Source organism: Epinephelus moara, chromosome 13 (assembly GCF_006386435.1).
Source record: "Epinephelus moara isolate mb chromosome 13, YSFRI_EMoa_1.0, whole genome shotgun sequence".
NCBI lineage: Eukaryota > Metazoa > Chordata > Actinopteri > Perciformes > Serranidae > Epinephelus > Epinephelus moara.
Window position 1 is genome coordinate 31,756,282 of NC_065518.1, and position 7,210 is coordinate 31,763,491.

Here is a 7,210-nt window from a genome sequence, read left to right on the forward strand (position 1 = left end):
GGTTTTTGAAGTGGGAAAACATTACAGTAATTGCATTTAAGGTCAGTGAAAATCAACACAATGTCATAGCCCAATGCTAGTGACAGACAAAAGGATAGGTTTCAAGGCCCCAGTTGCACTCTTAGAAATAAGGGTTCCAAAAGGGTTCTCCCTGAAGGGCTGAGCTTCTACCAAGAACCATTTACTTCTGAAGAGCCCTTTTTTTGAGAGAAAAGGGTTCGAAAGTGTTGTTTTGTAAGACTAAGGGTACCATTAAGTACCCTTTTCACCTAAAAAAAACAGTTTTGGAAAAAAAGTTCTTCAAGGACTGTCGAATATCCAAATAGTAACCTATGTTTGAAATGGTGTTTTGTAAATGTAGATGTATTTGGAATCCCCTAAGTGAGTATTTTGCATTTTGTATTTGGTTCTGATTTGCAACTAAGTTTCCGCTTCCAACGTTACTGCACCTTCGAAATAGTACAGGTTGTAGGGGCAGGGATTTCATGAAATTGCCATTCCTTAAAAATGTGATTGTGAAGATGAGTGTTATGGGATACACTGCTGAACATGGTTTCCTTGGCCCCCAGCCTAACCTGTTTAATGAGTAATAGTGACAGAGAGTAATAGGTAGCAGGCAACGTAGTCTGAAGTTGTAACCATTATTGCTTCACAATCCGATCTTTACAGATCCTAACTTCTAGAAAAAAGGAACCTCCTTAGAGCCAGGGTAGCTCAGATGGTAGAGCATCAGACCCTTTCACTGAGGATCCAGGATTCAAGTCCCCGTGCAAGCATTCTGTTGACACTTACTGGTTCCCAGCAGCGTTTCTCTTAATGGGTCCAGCTTGCAAAAATGCTGTTGGACTTAAAACCCAACACTTGACCCGTAGCAGAACAGGTGCTTCCCTTTGCACATCTAAGACACTTTTTAGAGCTTCCCCTGCAATGTCCATGACAATTGAGTCTGAAATGGATGAATGGATGCTTTTGCACATTTATGGCGCTCTTCTGTTCTATCAACCACTCACAGTGTTGTGACTTGGTTAAACAGTTGCACCTTTTGACCAAGGTGGCTGATAAAATGTATTTTAACAGCACTCATTGTCCACACAGTGGGCCCAAATAGCTTAGCTGGGAGCATGTGAGACTGAAGCTCCAAAGGTCCCCACTTCAATCCTGGGTTTCAGCAAGAGCATCATTCTCTATTTACAGAAACCTCACTTGTTTAAGTTAATGTGCCATATTCATGTGTGAAATTGCGTGGGGATGCATTCCTTCTACTGCTCCTGTGAAGTGTTACATTTGAAAGTTATAGCAAAGAGCATATCCAAGACTGTGTACATGAAAACTTGGCAACTCTTCCCCTGGTGTGCAAGAGCTGTACATCACCCTTTATTTCAACAATTTGGAGCAGCTGCGGTCTGCAAAACTCAGAACCAGCCTGACACAAGACTGTAGAAATTATTTTGCCTATTCATTGGCTTCATATCTGACAGAGATTCACGGAAAATTGCTGATTATTCAACGTTCTTTAAATGTAAAGTTAGCGTTGCATTCAAACTGGTCAAGATAGGGATTTATTTCCAACTCTTCCAAGTGTGAAAGTAATATAACCAACACATATGGGTCTTCAAAGTCAATATTAAATCCTGCCTCTGCTCTTCAGACGTGTTCCCCAGTAAGACATGATGTCTTTTGCAAATGATCACAATCCAATCCCTGCAGATTCTTACCTCTAGAAAGACAGTTTCCCTCAGAGACTGGATAGCTCAGATGGTAGAGGATCAGACTTTTAATCTGAGGGTCCAGGGTTCAAGTCCTTGTTCAGACGTTCTGTTGACACTTTCAATGTTTCCCATAACTGTTTCTCTCAATGGGTCCAGCTTGCAATAATGCTGTTGCTCACAGGACCAACATAGCTCGGCTTGGAGAGCATTAGACTGAAGGTCCCTAATTCAACAGTGGGTTTTGGCAAGAGCATCCAGCGTTCTCTATTTACAGAAACCACACATGTCTAAGTTAATGTGCCATATTCATGTGTGAAACTGCGTGGGGACGCATTCCTTCTACTGCTCTTGTGAAGCATCACCATTGAAAGTTATACCAAAGAGCACAGCAAGACTGTGTACATGAAAACTTGGCAACTATTCCCTCATTTTTAAGAGTCTTACTCCAAATTCAGTGTTCGTTGGATTGTTGAACAGTGTCTAAAACCACCATTCCAACAGCAGAGTCAGGGGTGGGGCTGCACTCAACAAGTCCTGAAACGCAGTGCGACTATCACGACCACTTCATGCAGTGATTGGCAAGGTGTGTGGAGTTGTGATAAAAAGGTGTTAACTTTTATTTCAAGCTCTCTATTTTCATTACTCACACAACTACTTCTGTGTGTACCACAACACAGTGCAACACCATGGATGCCCTTAAGGAGAAACTGTCTGAAAGTGTAAGCTGTTATAACTATAACATACAATTAATTTAATCCTTGAAGAAAGACTGGGGGGAGATAGCGGGATGCAGCCATAAGGCTATAACACTTTTACTACTACTTATACAGTAGTAGTAGTAGTATATACTACCTATGAATAGCTCTCTGAACAAGTGAGGTACCAATACAGAATACAGAATACAGAAACAATAATTATCTGTTTGAAGTGGTCTACAGTGATCTGCAGAAAGTGACAAACTGAAACTCTGAAACAAACGCTGTGCGAACAGTGTCACATAAATCTAATTAAAATAGTAGGACAGCAATTTAGTTTACAGTTTTCTTTTATTTAATGGCTTTGACAGGAAGGTTTTATGAACGTTGATTGCAGTTTCAAGATTGCGATTAAGGGCTACTATGGTGACATGCTCATCACGTGGTCTGGCTAATTGGTGGCTATTGGCAATCCTGTTGGTGGCCCCTGCTTAGGTCCTCTAATTAGGGAGCAAAAGTTTCTGTCTTCTTTTATTTAAATTAGTTTTTTTTTCTATCTCACCTGAGTTAAAAACAATGTGCTATCTTTAATATCATAATAACCTAGCAAGATGCCTGGCATATTGGTGACCAGGTCTCTCTGTTGATTATGCCTACTTATGTACATATTCATTGAGACATAAATCATGGAGGGGATAGAATGTTTTTCTTTACCACTCCCTTAACCCCCAGTCTTTAAGAGCATGGATTGTAAAGAAAACATTATGTTCATCTTAGAGGTGTTGGCTGTGGTGCAGAATATCTAGCCTCCAATAATTTTCATTTATCTGACAAGGGACTCCAAGAACTCCTCAGTGGCCTGTCGGAGCATATAACGTGTGGCTTACCCCAGGCTAAAAGGGGGAAGAGGTTAATTTTACTTTGTGCAAATAACTTTCCACTACCTTGGTTAGCAGGAAAAATCTCCCTTCTCTCTTTGTCTTTGTCTATATTGATTCCCTTTATTGAGCTGATTTCCAATGTTAAGTGGGAAACCCATGACCTGCCAAACCAGCTGCCACAATCAGATGCGGGTTACCTCTAACAGAAGGTTAATCACAGGCAATCATTAACATGACTCCTCCATTAAAAAGGAATGTCCCTAAGCCCACAAGTCTTATTGCATTATGTCAGCCTTATTATCATAATACAGGGAATAGGATGAAGTAAGTATACAGCTTTTGTGATTTTAAAGGAGCAATAAGCGAAATTCATCATTTCTAGATTGAAGGAATTAAAAAATTGCTATGTGAAGAACTAGAGATGTAATTTCATCTGGAGTATAGCATGACCTCACACACCCTCTCTCTGTGTTGATCTCCAGCCCCTTGTTTACAAGCCGGTCTGGCTGCGCGTTCAATTTGACTCGGAGCTAGCTCTTCTTCTCCTGGACAGGTACAACATAAAGTCAAATGTCTGTTTTAATTAGTGTTACAGTAACGTTAACACACATGTCGCTATGTCGATTCAATTAAATTTAATGTTACAATCGTAGCATGGGTTAATGCCCGGAGCTTGAGTTATTAGCGGCTCTGTCCCAGCAATGGGTCAGGCGTTACGGTTGTGTTAGGTGAGTAGCCCGGCAGCCCGGCTAACATTTACAATTAGCATTGTAAAATGTAGCCCGGCGGGCAGGCTGGCGGCTGTGTTTAGCTATTTCCCTGCCTACTTAATGATGATGGTACCTGTAATAAATGTAATATATTTGCTGAAATGGAGGCGAGGCTCAGTGACTAGAAGAGCTGGTAGAAGCGCTCCATAGCTGCAAGCTACTCCAGTAGCCGTAGTAGCTCTAGTGCTAACTCTGGGAGCTAACGCTAACATTACTCTCTTCTCCGTGAGCCGGGAGCCCGTGAGCGTCTCACGGAGAAGAGTTGGAACGTTAGCATGGCAGCCGACTAGTGCTAACTCTAACGTCCCCACGCTTAAGCAGGCTCCCGGAACGTTAGCATGGCAGCCGACTAGTGCTAACGCTAACGTCCCCACTCTTCTCGGCTCTGGCGAGCTGAGCCTGGCGGAGAAGCGTAGGGACGTTAGCACTAGTCGGCTGCCATGCTGACGTTCCAACTCTTCTCCATGAGACCGTGAGCCCGCGCTCACGGNGCGAGTGAATCTGCCTGTAGTGAAACCGGGGCTAACCGGTGCTTCCTCCTCAGGCTCCACTTCACTCAGCTGCCAGCACAGCCAGTTAGCCTCCGCTAGCTTCCCAGCTAGCAGCTCTCCGTTTGAATCCAACCGGAGCACCGAGCCCTGGTATGTTATTCAGGTTAATGTGGGAAGAAGCAGCGGGTATATCGGGCAGCTGAGTGAAGCTGACTGAAGCGGAGCCTGCGGAAGAAACACCGGGACCGTCTGGATGTGATAGTCCGTGGAGATGCTGTGGTGCTTGGCTGCACAGACGAGGCGAGTGGGGGGGGGGGGTGTGTGGAGAGCAGAGGTAGAGGGAGGTGTGGCTCATGACACACTTTGTTTTGCTCTACAGGCAGTGCACAACAGCAAACGTAGCGGTGAAACGATTTCGCTTATGGCCACTTTAACATATTAAATATACGCATTTACAAACAAATATTTTTGAATTCACATCAAACCATCACAATTTTACAATCAAAGTATTAAAATACCCTCTGTGTATAGAATTGTATGTAATTATAGCATATGTAGATTATTCTGATGGCATAAGTAGGGGTAGGTAGAGTACAGTGAGTATTCACCACGGCTTCTTTACTGAAAATAGCTGCTTACTGTAGCAGTGGGCCGAAAAACTAAACCAGTGGGCTAAAAGAGGCTAAAAGGCCCCAACAGAGCTGTGTAGAGTAGAGTGTGGATACCCTCACAGAGCCAGTGGGACCCAACAGGTTTAGGTTCTGGTTGGCTTCGACCTATGACAGACATTCTACTACTACTTCTACTACTTCCTGTTCAGTGCTAGGGTTTGTTAATGTGAATACACGTGAAAGCAACACATTTATGTAAGTTAACGATAGCTACAAAATGAGGGAGGACGTCAAACAAAATATCTCATCGCCTAGCATTACCCGAAGCTCAGTGTACTTGCTTGGGAAATAATGTTGTTTAGGTTTGGGTTGGCTATGATTGTCCTACTATCTGTTTAGGAGCTTACTGTATATAAAAACACTTCTAGAAAACCTAAATTGATAAGAAAGACTGTTTTTTCTCCTTTCGGACTATATAGGAGCCATCTGTATATCTATTATGGTCTGTGATAACAATAATAGGTTAAAACTCTTCTGGAGGTGAGGAGTGTCATTGACTACAAGACCGGTAAGTCACCAGGTGAGGTGGGCCTATTGCTGGCTCTGTAAATACCTCGAAACGTATGTATGATCAGCTCAGGCCCTGATTGGCTATTCAAGCCCTAGCCACAGCAGTGGAAGGTCCTATTGGCTCAAGTGAGGTGTCAATAGAAAAGCCAGGAGCTCGCCTCCGTGTTGACATATGCCAGCCGGGTTGTTTATATGCAGAACAGGAGAATTTTGTGAAATTTGTGAAAAATATATGAGAGAGAGAGAGAGAGAGTGTGTGTGTGTGTGTGTGTGTGTGTGGGTGTGTTTGTGTGACGTGACGTTAAAGCAGACTACCTATAAGTCAATATAAAACAATGCCTTTTGGTGGTCATTTACACGTGTGTAATCACAGTAAACAGGCAAGCTGTAATCATAATTACACAATAGCATAACAGACAAAGTCAGTGTTTCAGTAACATTATATTAACTGCGTCAGAATTGAGCCGGGTTCGGAGATAAAAACCAAAATGCGTGCCAGGTTCAGGGTTGGGCTCGGTTACTACTTTTGGGTAGAGGTGTAGTGGCAGTTGATGAGGTGGGTGGATTAATGGGCAGATGGGTAAATTATTGGGTATACTCTCCTATATATTCCAATGCCTTTCTGGCTGATAGGTGGGGATACTGCAAACTGCCTAAAAACCAAGTGGGTATATCCTGTATACCTGCGTATATACTCCACTACACCACTGCTCTTGGGCTTGATTAGCGCAGCTTTAGGGATAATATTGTGAATAAGCGATTTTGAGACATTCTCATAGCCCAAAACTAGCGGTGTAGTAGGGGTTATACACAGGTATGTGGGGTATAGGTATACTCCCCCCCACCCCCCTATTTTGTATGATTTTATGTCTTAAATAAATTGGTTGATTTCATGTGAATAAGTCAGTGCTCCCCAACTTAATATTTCTTAATTCTTCACCAGTTTTCAAAGATACATTTCACTCTTTGATAATAATGCTGTTTATAGTTTCAGGATCATTTTTGGGCTTTTTTCTTCTTGTTGACATCAGTGATGCCTTTATGCCAACACTATCAGCCAAGCATATAAGCAGCAGGTACTTGCTGTAGGCCTTGGGAAATCAAAGCAGATCTGTGATAAATCTGAACCATGTAGTGTATTATAAAAGTTGTATACCGCCAAACACACTGCTGTTTAGAAAACAAATCATCACTGTGACTTTTTTGCATACAAATCAGAATGGGTTCGTGTTGTAATGATAACAGAAATGCGAGACATGATAATACAAATCTGATATATGAGCCAGCAATCATCCCAGAGGAGCAGCCCATCATCCCACAGGGTACAGCCAGACTTCAACAGCCTTCAGTCCCACTTATCTCCTCATTTATTCCCCTAAGACAGCCATTAACTGATGATGACAAAACTATGACAAAGGTAAATTGATCACTTAATCAGTCTTAATTTATGAAATGATGGGTCCTGATTAAAAAGCAACGAACC

The 7,210-nt window shown here is 42.4% G+C and overlaps 1 non-coding gene across 1 annotated transcript; it reads left to right on the top strand.

The window, feature by feature from the left end:
• The first annotated feature begins 1,740 nt into the window (after nt 1-1,740).
• On the top strand, nt 1,741-1,813 carry trnak-uuu (transfer RNA lysine (anticodon UUU)). The gene has a single exon. It is a non-coding gene; the product is annotated as a tRNA-Lys (tRNA).
• Nucleotides 1,814-7,210: the final 5,397 nt, after the last annotated feature.